The sequence below is a fragment of the Notothenia coriiceps genome, unplaced genomic scaffold (assembly GCF_000735185.1).
Source record: "Notothenia coriiceps isolate Sejong01 unplaced genomic scaffold, NC01 NC01_scaffold00002622, whole genome shotgun sequence".
Lineage (NCBI taxonomy): Eukaryota > Metazoa > Chordata > Actinopteri > Perciformes > Nototheniidae > Notothenia > Notothenia coriiceps.
The window spans coordinates 109517-122812 of record NW_011335323.1 but is presented as its reverse complement, the minus strand read 5'-3'; positions in this window follow the sequence as shown (position 1 = coordinate 122812).

The window sequence follows — 13296 nt, the reverse complement described above, 5'->3', positions numbered from 1 at the left end:
GAGAACATTATTTATTTATTTCATTATTTGAGCAGTTTTGTTCTCTTTGGTATACAGTCCCCACACACACATGTACACACATACTCCTACGCATTTATGACATGAGAAAAAAAATCATTATTAATGCTCATTTCGACTGAGGTGAGAAACCGGCTCGAGATACACTTTTTGTTATATTTCATGGAATGCTCTTAACATCCCGATAGCAATGAATAATGATATAATCTTATATATCTCATCTGTGGAAGCCGTAGTACTGTAAAAAGCATGACTAATCATTTTAACCGGCCCGGCTAAAATAACTGGATGGCCTACCTGCCTGTCAGCTTTCAATCTGTGCACAAATTTATCTCGTGCCCTCAATGGTCATGTGCACGTTCGTGTGTGTTGGAGGAGGGGCTCTGTAAGGAAGTGGCAGATTTGTTCCGGGCTGTGTATTTTCAAATTCTAGCGCACTCGAGCTGGTTTCTCCAAAATGACCTACCCCACCTTTAAGATAAGTCAGTGAGTCAGTCAGGCTGAATTACCATTTGTATGCAATCTACACAGTTTTCCCTTTCCCCGTCTTTCTCTTCTTTTCACACGGCACACACCAACCACTCCATCCATATATTTTACACACAGTATGCCTTCTTTTTATCGCATCTTGCATAAACCATGCTTTCCCTTTCTAGCTTTCTTCATTGTGTAGTCTCAGGTTAGTGTCATGGTCCCCCCCCCATTCCTGCTTTTAATTCCCACTCTGTACATCTGTTACTCCCTGCATCCTGCCATTAGGATTCTGCTCACGCTGGCCTGCCTAATTAGAGTGAGGCAGAGAGAAAGAAAAACAAAGGCCTATCCTTCTTTTCTTCCCTCCACATGTCCTCTGCCTTATTCCAAGGCCTCTAGTTTTCTCTCCCCTCCCTTTCACTCTTCAGTGAGCTGGATCACAGAGAGACGCTGCTAATTGATTTGTTAAAAGCCGTTTGGTTTCTCGTGGTAAGACGAAACATCCCAAAGTATTCATTTACAAACGACAGGATGTGAAAATGGTGCAACAACTCCTCCATCTCTGTTCTGAGCTACACTTGTAATGTGTGTGTGTGTGTGTGTGTGTGTGTGTGTGTGTGTGTGTGTGTGTGTGTGTGTGTGTGTGTGTGGGTGTGTGTGTGTGTGTGTGTGTGTGTGTGTGGGTGTGTAGTGGGCCTAGTTATATTGTGCGTAGATTGTAAACTGAATAATTTATTTGTTTGGAGTAGTCAATGTGTAGGATTAAGAGGCATCTAGCAGTTGGGTTGTAGATTGTAACCTTCCCCTAGATTCCACTGGGTCCGTCTGCGTCGCGAAGCGGAGCATCTTGCCTGCCGGCTCGCAGTTTTTGTTGATTTGGGCATATTTCCTGGACAGGCTACTTTGTACAGACAAAGTTAATAATAATTGTAATGTGTTGCTGTATTTTAGTGGTAAAAAAATGCATTCATCATCATAATTATTCTATATACTGTATATAATTTACACACAGTGTGTGTAAACCGGAGGAGAACGCTGGCATTTCTCCTCCTACTTGAAAGACTAAGGAGGGATAGGGTCTGCAAAATTAGTTTATTTTGGAGATGAGCCGGATGCTCTGACCGGTCCACTTCCTGCCCGACGCCTCTGCAACGCCTCGCGTCGCGTCAAAAAATAGACTTGGATCCTATTGGAGGCCAGCGCCGAGACGCTTCTGGGAGGCTTCTGAGCCGTAACGCGGCGCGTCTGGTGGAATAGAACCCATTGACTAGAGTGGCCGCAATCTTGCGAATGCCGCGGTGCAGCCGTAACGCGGCCGTAACGCGACGCAGACGGACCCAGTGGAATCTAGGGATGACCCCTCTCTTTCCAAGCGTGCAGGAGAACCCACAAAATTCAAACAAACAAGAAAGCCCTTTTATAGAGCCAGTTTTTGTTATTCCAAGGCTAGTTGCAGAAAGATGGCTGTACAACACGTGGGCTACCTGGAAATTAGCTTTGAAACCATCATAGGACACTCCATATGAGTTTAATCAGGAGAGACGGTTTTGATAATACATATTTATTGCGCAGGTGCACGAATGAATGTAATGTAATTTTGGCGATTAGGCCCCGTTGTGCAGGAAGTATCATTCGGGAAGGTAGAGCCGATCCGATGAAACCCCCTGGGGTCTAGACACTGGTGGTGGTGGATGGATAGTTGGGTCGGTCTGAAGAGGAGTGGTTTACCTTGACCCTGGATTCAGTGGGACTGGAGGTGAAAAAGGGTTGAGGAGGGTTGCATAGAGTCACCTGAAATGACAGCTGACAGAGGGGGAAGCGCAGGTTTAAAAGGTTTGACAGAGCGTTATGATAGGCTCTTGGGAATAGCGAAGTGATTGGTTAAGCTGAAGAGTGACGCCCCCCGGTCACTATGAGGGGAGGGAGAGTAATGCATGGGAATAGAAATACATGAAGAGTACAGACGGTCTTCCTGGTTGAACTTGCGCTAAGCTTCATTTGTTAACCTTGAAGCAATCAGAATAAACTAAATAGCGCATATTGACTTTCCATAAAACTATCAGTGTAGGCTTTAAAGTATAGGAAGGAAAACATCTGATGTGCGCCATCCTAAGGTTGTTTTGAGAAACCCATTCCCTCATGACTCTTTTCATCTGTTTTGCTTTGTGTCTGTCTGTACTGTCTGTGTATTCTGCCTCTACTGTGGAGCATGATACATTTTTCAGTGAAGTGTCATTTCAGTTCCAGACATATTTATTCCCCTGTCTACATAAAGGGTTTGAGATGAGCTGCACCTGGAGCTTCCGTCCTTGCAGAAGCATGTGCATACATGACAGCAGTGGACATATATGTATGGACACATGCTCTATCATGCAACCCCAACCCATTTTACCACCTCAGCTAACACAGCTGGGCCAACAAACCGCTCTCCACAGCTCTCCAAGTTACCCAGCTGCCCGATGCTTGGTCCAGCTGCCCCAGTGAGCCATGCTCATTTATAATGGAGCCTATGCGACAGGCTCCCAGCATTAGCACACTCCACTGTCCACACACAAATCCTACTCTACGGGAAAGCGTACATTCCTCCATATGTGTATCTGTCCTGCTGGTGACTTTCCAGCAGTGAAGCTGTGTCTCAGCTGGGCCGGTTCTCCCTCAAAGCCTGCCACCCGCTGCCACACACCCGGCCTGATCAGTCACTGTTAATAGGAAAATTCAATCACCAGCCCATCACTAGTGGCTTACCCCTACCACCTCTCACTATTTACACAGAGGGGTGAACTAAAGAGGAGAGGGGAAGTTGAAAAATAACCATGAGTTATAATTAATCAGCACTATAAAGTCAGATTTTGGCAGTCCTCGACAAAAAGTATACATCTTAGATCCAATCCTTTGACTATACACATCCAGTGCTGCAGATGGGAGGGTAGTGTTGTTTTGTTAAAAGAAAACATATTTACTGATGTTTTTTATGCCTGCCTTATTTTGGTTGTACAGGGGCTTCTGCCTAATGATCTGCATCAGATTAAACGGATAAATCATTAAACAGTTGTTTGTTGCAGTGTTTACATTGACCTCCAAAGCCATGCAATGGTGTGTGAGTCATCTTTCCGAATTGTTCACTTCCCACATTATATTCACAAACCTTACTCCTTCACTATTATGATTTCCTGATCCTGCTCAGGATCCTTCTACACCCCTCACATACCATTCTCAGCTCCCTTCCATCCCTCCTCCCTTCTCATTAGTGAATTTGCGCTGATAGAGAATTTCACATTAACTTTCCTCAGTTCGTTTCATCGTTGTTCATTTCAACCTTTACTGTCTCCCATAAAAAACTTCAGTTTTATCACATGATTTACATCTCTTCTTTTTTGGATTCAAATTCTGACTCTAACCTGTCTTTGGCTTGGAGCTGAGCTGTAATTTGAAAGAAACCTATATCATTTTGGGATCATTGTTGTTAATGAGAAGGGGAATGTGCTTTTCTGGTTTTGTTGCCTTCTGTCATTACCACCAGTTCTCAAGACATATTTTGCTTGTTCCTACATGACAAATAGACACATTTATTTTTCAGCCAATGAACGAACCAAAGCCCTAAAATGCTTTGCTGATGCTCAACTCAAGTCTTTCCTCCGTGTCAGAGTGTCAGCTGGCTATCCTCAAACAAGATAAATGAACCAATTTAAAAGGATTCTGATTTTCAAATTTCCCTCGGCTGTTGCTGGTTAGAATGTTAACCAGGTTTTAACATTTCCAGACATACTGTGGGTACACCATGGTGGTTTGCACTTGACCAATTGAATCGGAAGGCACTCTAAAGGGCCTAAGTCATTGAAATGCTGGAATGACTCTGGGCCAAATGGAGGCACAAAAGCAAACCAGGAGAAGTAAACAGTCAATAAAAAGATCTTCCAGCAACAGATGGGTTTCATGGAGAGGAGGAGACGCAGCATGGTGAGAGGAGGAAAGAGATGCCTGGCTGCCTGTCACTCAGCTCATGTACTGAAAGGGATCATTTTCCTTCATGATGTCAGTTTTACATAAACACATACATGAGAACGTCAGAGCTGTATAGGAACAACAACACAATTTTGTCCAGTGGTAAAATGCTCTGAGATAGCACATAAAGCTCAAGTATTGGTCTCACTGACAGAAAATAGCGCTCTCATGATGCAAAGTGCTCTTATGATGCTGTCAAGAATGCAGACAGATGAGTTTGGAGCTCATCACTTGCCTGTAAGATCAATTCACTTCACGCAACAAATTTCAAGCATGTCCAAGAAATTTGACATGTTGTTCAATATGTGAGGCAATCAAAGCTTTGTCTTAAGGAAAAGCAAAATGGAACCACTGACCCATTGTTCCTTAACCCTAAGATTCTGGTTAGTGTGCAAACGAGACACTTTCAACAGCTCAAACATGACTTACACATTTCAGCACGCTGGTGATTTGTGGCTTTAAAGTGAATTTCATCTTTTTTTTCTTTTTTGGCCTTTTTTAATTTAATGCCAGAGAGATAAATAAACTGAAACAGCAGGTGAGCTGTCTGGGCTGTCCTGCGAGAATCTCTTTATTTTAGGATCCAAGAAATACACATATATAAAACTTGATTAAATACAATATATGTTGATATGCTCTGTATCTTTGAATGGTGATGACAATGGATTTTAAACAGCATTATGTTTCAAGATGTCTAACATAACCCAAACATTAGCAGCATCACTTTATAGGAATGCAAAGTTTCATTAAGAAATCGTTTTTTTGTTGATGTATTAAAAAGACTTAACCATTTTAAAGTTCACAGTACTTACTTATTGTGTTTTGAGAAGGTAAGAACTAAATACCTTATAAGTCTTGAACATTTAGCATAATAGTAACACATTATTTGTAATTGATTTAGTACAGTAGAAATACCAACAAGTGTTTGAGGGTGTTTAATATCAAGTTATCTCACATACTTGGGGCCCTGGTGTTGGCATGTTAACTGGAGTGCTTAGTACGACCTTATAAATGTTTCCCCTTTTTAAACAGCAAAGCCAATTTCAATCAGATTAATTATTGACTGCCGCAAAAAAACACATGCAGTGAATTAACTGGCTGACGGGTCGAAGTCAAGTACATCTGGCAGACAATAATTATTGGATTAACAATGGATTCCAATGTGTTCTCCAGTGCAATCGCTTAAAAGGTTAATTAAAGCCATTTTGAAATGCAAAGGCTTGATAGCACTCTAGGATGCCATCCTCATTTAAACTAACAGAAATCAACATAATAACGGAGAGAACATTATCATCATGATGCCCAATGCATCGTAATGATTTCCAAAACCAAACATTTCCTGCTAAAAGCTCCTGTTTGAAAATCGACATACTGTACTGTACCAAAACAGCTGTGCTCTGCATGCTAGAGACTATTTCTTTATGAAATGCTAACTTTTTTTAACCTTAAAAGCACTCCTCAGATTGTTTATTCTCTGTGACTGCCCACAACATCCTGACTGTGCCCTGGGGACACTCAACTTCATCAAACAGGCGAAACAAACAGAATCAGCCACAAAGAGGGTGTCCGCTCCTGCTGCGTAGTAAAATATGTGCTTGGCAGCCGGAGCTGGAGATTTAATGTATGTGCATGTGCAGGTATGACGAATAGAAATGGATGCTCATTACTTTTTTCTTGACAGTTACATTGGAGGGTTACACCTATAACAGATTTCTGACAGAAAATAACATTCCTGCTTTTGTGGGACGTTGAAGAAAAAGGAAGGCGCTCTGTAACATTGTTTTGTGTAGCAGCAACAGCGGTGGGAGAGGGCCTCAGGGTTGGTGTGAATTATGTTTGATGAGTAAAATAAGTATCAATATGATGTCACTAGCAAAGAGAGGCACATTCTCCCAACATGCTCGGTGTTCTCAGCTCCCAACCTTACTGGAGCATCCGACACACATGCATCCATCGACTGTGGCACCAACATTTTGGTTCATGCTGGGCAGTTTTGTTGCTGTGCAGCCCATCCACCAGACCGTAGCGGACCAGTCAAGCCCAACCAGCCGGTGCAGGTTGTCTGCGCTTGTTTGTGCTCAGAATCTGGCTGTGCTACATCTGGCAGTGACCCAGCTCTAGAGCCACCTTGCCTTCTAAGTCCTGAAAGATTGATGAGCAGTCAGAGTGGAAGGGTCTAGCAGGTGCTAATGGAACCTGTAGACACATCCTGACTCGACCCGTCTCTTCCTGACTCAACAGATCCAGCTCTGATATCGTTCAATCTTCTAATTTTTCCTTGTCAACTCAGACTGCTGTGGAATGTAATGCCCTCCTCTGTCAGCATGTGTGTCACAACGATTATTCTAACTTCGATCCACAGTTTCCCCAGTGTCCTCTTTAGAGATTTAAGCAGACTTGAACTTTGAGCATCCCTAATTCAACCACTGTTAGTGAATCCTAATGTTGTTTGTAGACACATGGAATAAACAGGACTCAATGGGCTATTTGTTAGCTGCATATAGATTTTCATTGACTTTTGGAATATAGTGGATGTTCTCAAGTTAAATATCAGATCAGACTAAAAATAACACCTTACAGCTAAAGTGTATTGCTCACTTGAATAAATAATTGAATCCATAATTGGTAATAGGAAGAATGATTTTGAATATCCTCATTTGACACCTGCTTTTGCATGGTCCAATAACACCAGAGAGGTGCACATGTGCATGCTTTTTGGTGAAAGTACAAGTGCTCCACAACGAAAAATCTATCAAAAAGCAAGGCCAACCTGAACTAATGCATTGTTCCTGAATCGCAGAGGAATGGCTGATGGGGGTCAATTGTTACCGGACTTGATTGGGTTGCGAGCCAACCATCCATGTAGAGCAGAGTGCAGCATGTATGCAAAGCTCACTTTAATGAATTTCAATCTGCCACCCTGTCCCTTCAACCACCCACCCACCTTTAAAATGTACCCAAAATGGCTTAAGGAAGTGTTACGGTGAAAAATCACAAGGCTGTCAGATACGGCAGTGATTTTGATGAATTCCCTCATCAAAGGCTCGTCACGCCATATGGCAGATCTCTATTTTGCATCTGACCTTCTCCTGTTAAATACCTTGTTTCACAGCAGCAAGGTAAGCCGATAACGGCCTTCAGTAGCACTGCTGGGGCAAGAAAGCTCTCATAAACTGCTGTTCTTATCAAACAGTCTCTGTAGTGCACAACAGAGGGCTAAGAAAAGTGGCAACACAAAACCATAAACCATTAGAAAACTGGTATATTACTGCATTGGTCAGTGCTGAGCACATCTTTTTAATTCAAGATGTAATCTTTTTCCATTAGAATTAATCATATCCTGAAGGCACCCGGCTGGGAGGTATTATTCTCAATTGAAAAATACAATCTGGTTAAAGATTCCCCGCAGGATTAAGTAAAAACCCCATTTAAGAACGTTTCAGTTGCAGTATTGTTCCCCTTCCAGCTGTTAGAAAGATTCAGATTTCAGAGGTTCTAACTCCAGTTGTTACATGATTTTCCATGACAATATCTCCTACCTTTATCATGCAGATGAAGGGTAATGCATGCGGCAGATCGGTGTATTAATGTAGGAAAGTGCATATGAGAAAGCTCTACCTTGCTAAAGGATTCAAGGAGCCAAGTAACTTTGGAGTTCTGTCATGGGCAGAAAGCTCTTTCCCCTCAACTTCTAATGAAAAGCGGTACTGGTAATTATTTGATATGAGATCAAGCGCCCTCAATAATTCCCCCCTCGATGACGGAACCCCAGGTTGCACATAACCTACACAGAGTGTTTGGGACTGTGGACAGGATGGGTGTGCATGGGTGGCTTTGGAGAAGTGGTGTTTACTGGAGTGGGCTTTGAGCAGAGGGATTAGTCCTCTTCCACTTAAGCAGTGGGCAGTGGGCTCTGGCTCTGCTGTCGGAGCACCAGCACTCCACTCAGCCAGATAAAGCAGACAAAAATGGCTCCTGAAGCAGCTCACAGCATATGCTAACACACACATGGATATACTTGGATTACAAATACACATAGGCAGAAAATGCAAATATATATTTATATTTCTTGAATGCTTACTACTTGATTCATTCTCAAAAAGTGCTGTTTTTGTTGTTGTATCCTACCTCTCGTCAGTTTGAAATACCCGATTACAGTTTGCAATGTATATCAATGTGGCATGTAAATACTCATGGGATAATGGTAACACGAGCATAGAATCCCATGAGGGTGAATTAAATGGTTTACTTGTGGGTGGGATTAGAGACAAACAACAAGGGGAGTCATAAATGAAGTAGGAATAAACGGATAAGGAGAGATGGAGAAAAGAGGAGTGGAGGCGCCAGACGCGCAGAGGAGGTAGAAACGGGTTCCCAGCGAGTAATGTGAGAGCAGAGGAGGTTGTGAGAGGTATGATGCAAGGGATTGGATCTTTCAAACGGTAATCGCTTAGCTACCCAAAGGGGACAACTCCCTCTTTCCCGCTCTCTCTGCTCACTCCCCTGTCAGGATGGAACAGGCGGTGGATTGAAATGTAAAAGAGGCAGAGGATCGGAGACAGGTGGAAAATGAGAGGAGCAAAGGGCAGAGTGGGGAAGAGATGAGGCAGAAATGGTGCCGGTCCCCGCTCCACGGCAGGGTGGAGGAAGAGAGTGTGTGTGAGGTTGTGTGCTTTCTGACGTGTCCCTGCATGTGCATGTGTGCGTTCTGGTTTGTGAGCAGGTCTCAAGAGACAGTGTGTTGATTATTGTTACAGAGGTCCTATACTATTGAATCATTGGAAGGGGCCCCCTTCAGGAATTGACAGTCAGCTGAGTATCTCCCGGGAATAAGGGGAAAGTATAATGAGTGAAGAGTAGAATGATATCCATCAGTAATATAAACAGCTGGAGGTGATGCTGGGACCAGGAAGTGTTCAGTGCTCTGAATGAATTATGCCCTTATAGCACAGCATGCAGCAAGAGAGTATGGATTTGAGTGGAATTAGATCAAATGCTCAAGGGTTAAAATAAGTAGGCAGTTAGATTATAATGAGATTAAAAGTAAAACCAGAACTAGTAGAGCCATAGAATATTGAAGATATTGTTTAATCTTAAAAATAAGCACATCTCTGCCACTATAACAAAAGCCCCACATTCCTAAATGAATAATGCAATTTGAATATTTTATCATATTTACCTTACACGACATTATCTTTTGTACATTTACAAGTTAAAATATCTGCTTAACATTTATGATACAAAAATGATTTGAACAACCCTGTAAGCAAAATATTTTGATGTGGGACCTATCATTCAAAAGTCACTTGTTGATGTCTTTTCTACATAACCCTGTGTCCCCGGTGTGTCCCCGGTGTGTCGGGGAACTCACGCAGCGTCAGAAAATAAAACCCTCTCTCTTTTCCTCCGTACCCAAATCTCTAAAAACGGGGGAACAACGGAGCTAATCTAGATTTGCGTCCGATATGACGTAATATCTGAAATGTGGACCCACGGCCCGATCAGAAAGTTGCTATCAGAAACAATGCCCGACTGTTTTGGACGTAATATGGTCTGTGTTTACATTAGCATTGCTAACACTCAGAGCTAACCTGTAATGGAGAGCATGTCTGTGAAGAAGCAGGAAATAAAAAGGAACTCACCTTTCAGTATAACTGGCAAGAGAGAAAGCCTTTGAGCTCCATACTGTTTCAGAAATAATCCTTGATAATCCATGATATGGCGTTTCATCACGGCAGTATTTAGTTTAGAGCATGAGCTCAGCCCCCTCCTTTTATATTTTTTATCAATTTTTATTTTCTTAAAGCTTTATACCCGAAACCAGCACTTTTGAAACAGGAAGTGAAATAGAGGGATATGAGGCATGGCTAGAATGGGTGAGCCATTCCCGTTTGGTATTTTGTGCAAAACACTCCATAGACATGTCTTTTATATAGTTTTATATATCTGAGACCTATGCTATTGCCTAAAAATAGCATGATAGGTGCACTTTAAATCAATCAAAAATCAGCTTTGTAGGACCCCACGGAAAAAAACTGGCTAAAGTCCTAGCAATCAGCAGCACTCATTACATCCTTTCATCAATCTATTGTAAGGCAAATGATGCATTAGGACCCACTCCATCTTGTGTGCTTGATGCATGCATCATGTGCAGGCAAGCATGAATATTAAATATGAATTATTAATTGACCTGATTACAGCCATGACTCATTAACGTACATGTAGAGTATACATGATGGTTTTCAAAGAAAGAATGGCTATAAATCATGGATCGCCTGCTGTCGCTGATCGCCTACACATCAATCGGGAATGCCTTGTACAATAAACAGACAGTAATTGGGCCCAAAGAAAGTGAGCTATTTGCAGGCAGACCTTATTAAATTAAGAAAAAAGGTTCATGTTGGTCCCCAAATGGAATTGTTATATTTTCCATGTTTAAAAACATAAAACTGCTTTTTCTGAAGCCTTTGTCTTAGATCTCCTACGAATGAGGCAAGCCGCTAGATTTCATTAGGCCTTCCATGGTAGTAGGCAGCAACTTTACAAAAGAGTCTTCCTAATTAAATTAATAATGCATTGTTTGTACATTAATTTATAATCAGAAAAATGTATACAAGCGTTATTGACTCCCAAAACAATTACAAATCACTGCTGGTTAGCATAAGGAGTATACAGGGCTTTTGTTATGCAAGTAGAAGGGGCTCGGTTAATAAAAAAAAAAGTTGGGAAGCGTAAAGCAAGGGGCAGCCCCCAACAAAGTCCAACATCCACCCCAACTTCCTACTTCGTTTGGCTCAATGACAATATCCTTTTATCGCACAAGTGTCATTATCAATAAGGTTGCTATATAGATTTGTTACTTTATATTTAAAAATATTAAGTTTTTGTGCATTAACTAATATGGTTTATGCTGTCTTTTCCTTTAAAGACAGTTTCCAAAGTAACATCTGCCTTGCACTCCAGTCGAAGGCAAGAAGGAAAGCGTTCAACTCTCTAAACCTGAAAAGTCAGCTTCTAGCTGACTTTTCAGGTTTGAACCTTTCTGAAGCCACAGAGCAATTCTCACAATGTCGGTGTTTGCTTGCCGTTTGTCTTTTAGATTACACTGCCTGAAAACAGCATTATTTTTGTCTGAAAAGTAAAATTACTTTTTCTTTTCTCTAACACTTAGATACAGATGAAGAAAAAGGTAACAAGTACATTGTGATGAATCCTACACTGAAGACACGGGAGATCTCAAATTAGCGAGTCTGCAGGCTGATGTTAATAGAACAGAAATAAACCCAATTACTGTCCGGAAGCTAAAACAGTCAAAAAGCCTCTAGTATTTTTTGGAAATGATTCATGGTAATATAAAACTTGGAAGTTTTAGTAGAAGCAAATAACCGTAATGGGCCAAGCTCATTTGAGCTCTCACCCCAGCTTCCATCTTACACACATCCAGTGGGACGATAAAGGCTTCTCCAACCGGGCAAATCATTAGCACTTAACATGGGGATTAGCTCATTTTATCAGATTTCCCCTCTCTTGACTACACATGTTCTCAACCCATCTCTTTTCCAGCATTAACAGCACCATCTTCTCTGTCAGTCTTTTTTGCCTGGCAGCCTCTGAATAAGGGAGTCCTTCTTTGTTGTTGAGGTATGCTGAGAGAAGGCATCAGAAAAATTACAGACGCATGCAATAATGTCGAGAGGAGGATGGCTAAATGCTTTCAAAGACAGCATAACCCCATCATAAATCTGATGTCTTAAACACACAATAAGGAGCAGGTTGTGTTCAAAGAGCAGAGTGTCTCCCCATTATTATTTTCGATCTCCTTAATGAAATGAGTGAGGGAGGGAGTGAAGATGGTGGAGGGCCTAGTGATTTCTCATAAGAAAGAAACTGCATGAAATACACCTCAATTTAGAGTGTCTTTGTGTGGATGTCGGGGCATGTATCATGTGTATACGTGCTCACATTTATTGATCAATAACCTTGGACTTCTTGACCCCTTTTAGCACTGTCAGTCAGGCGGCTTATTCTCACCCAAACGCCCCCTCAGTGCTGATTGAATGTCAGTGTTGAGGTTGTGCAGCTCTGCAGTTCTACTTGACTCACCAGGCAGCGCTTCTTGGAAGTATTTCTTTTTTTTAATTCCCTGCCTGTGTCATGCACACTAATTCTGCACCACTGGGTAAGGAAACACTTCAGCAGAGCGCCACATGACTGCAGCCTTCATGCTGAATTTAATAGAACTGGAGATTGAAAGCTGCTTCATGAAACAACAAATTGCACATGTGACTTTTCCTGGGCATATTGACAGCAACCTAATGTGTTTGTGTTTTAGGTGCCTTTTGTGTTCTGTTGTGTGCTTAACTGATTTATGTTGCCTGTCAGCAAATAAAACTGTCACTGTTTCATCAAGTGGCTTTTAGTGTTGTTTATTTTTATTGGACTCAGTGGACCTGCTTGGAAGCCTATTTCCCACTGCTTGTGAGTAAAAGCCTACATGTTAAAAAGTAATTTTGTTGCTAAGTTGCCATGGGCCTTCTTTTCCAGGACAGCTCATTAATATCTATCATGAAAACTGTTTCATTTAGCATCTTTGAGAGACTATTGAAAAGAAAAAAAACAGCTGAGTTGCTGTCCAAGCTGTTAACTTTATATCTACTGATGTGCTAATGAATCTACCAAGTGAAGCTTTACGTTAACAGGTCATATGTGAATCAATCTCATTTCAACTAATTGTCTTCTGTTGCAGAATAGGTCGAAACCATGCGTGAAGTAGTGCACATTTAGATTTTCAGGTTTTAGACA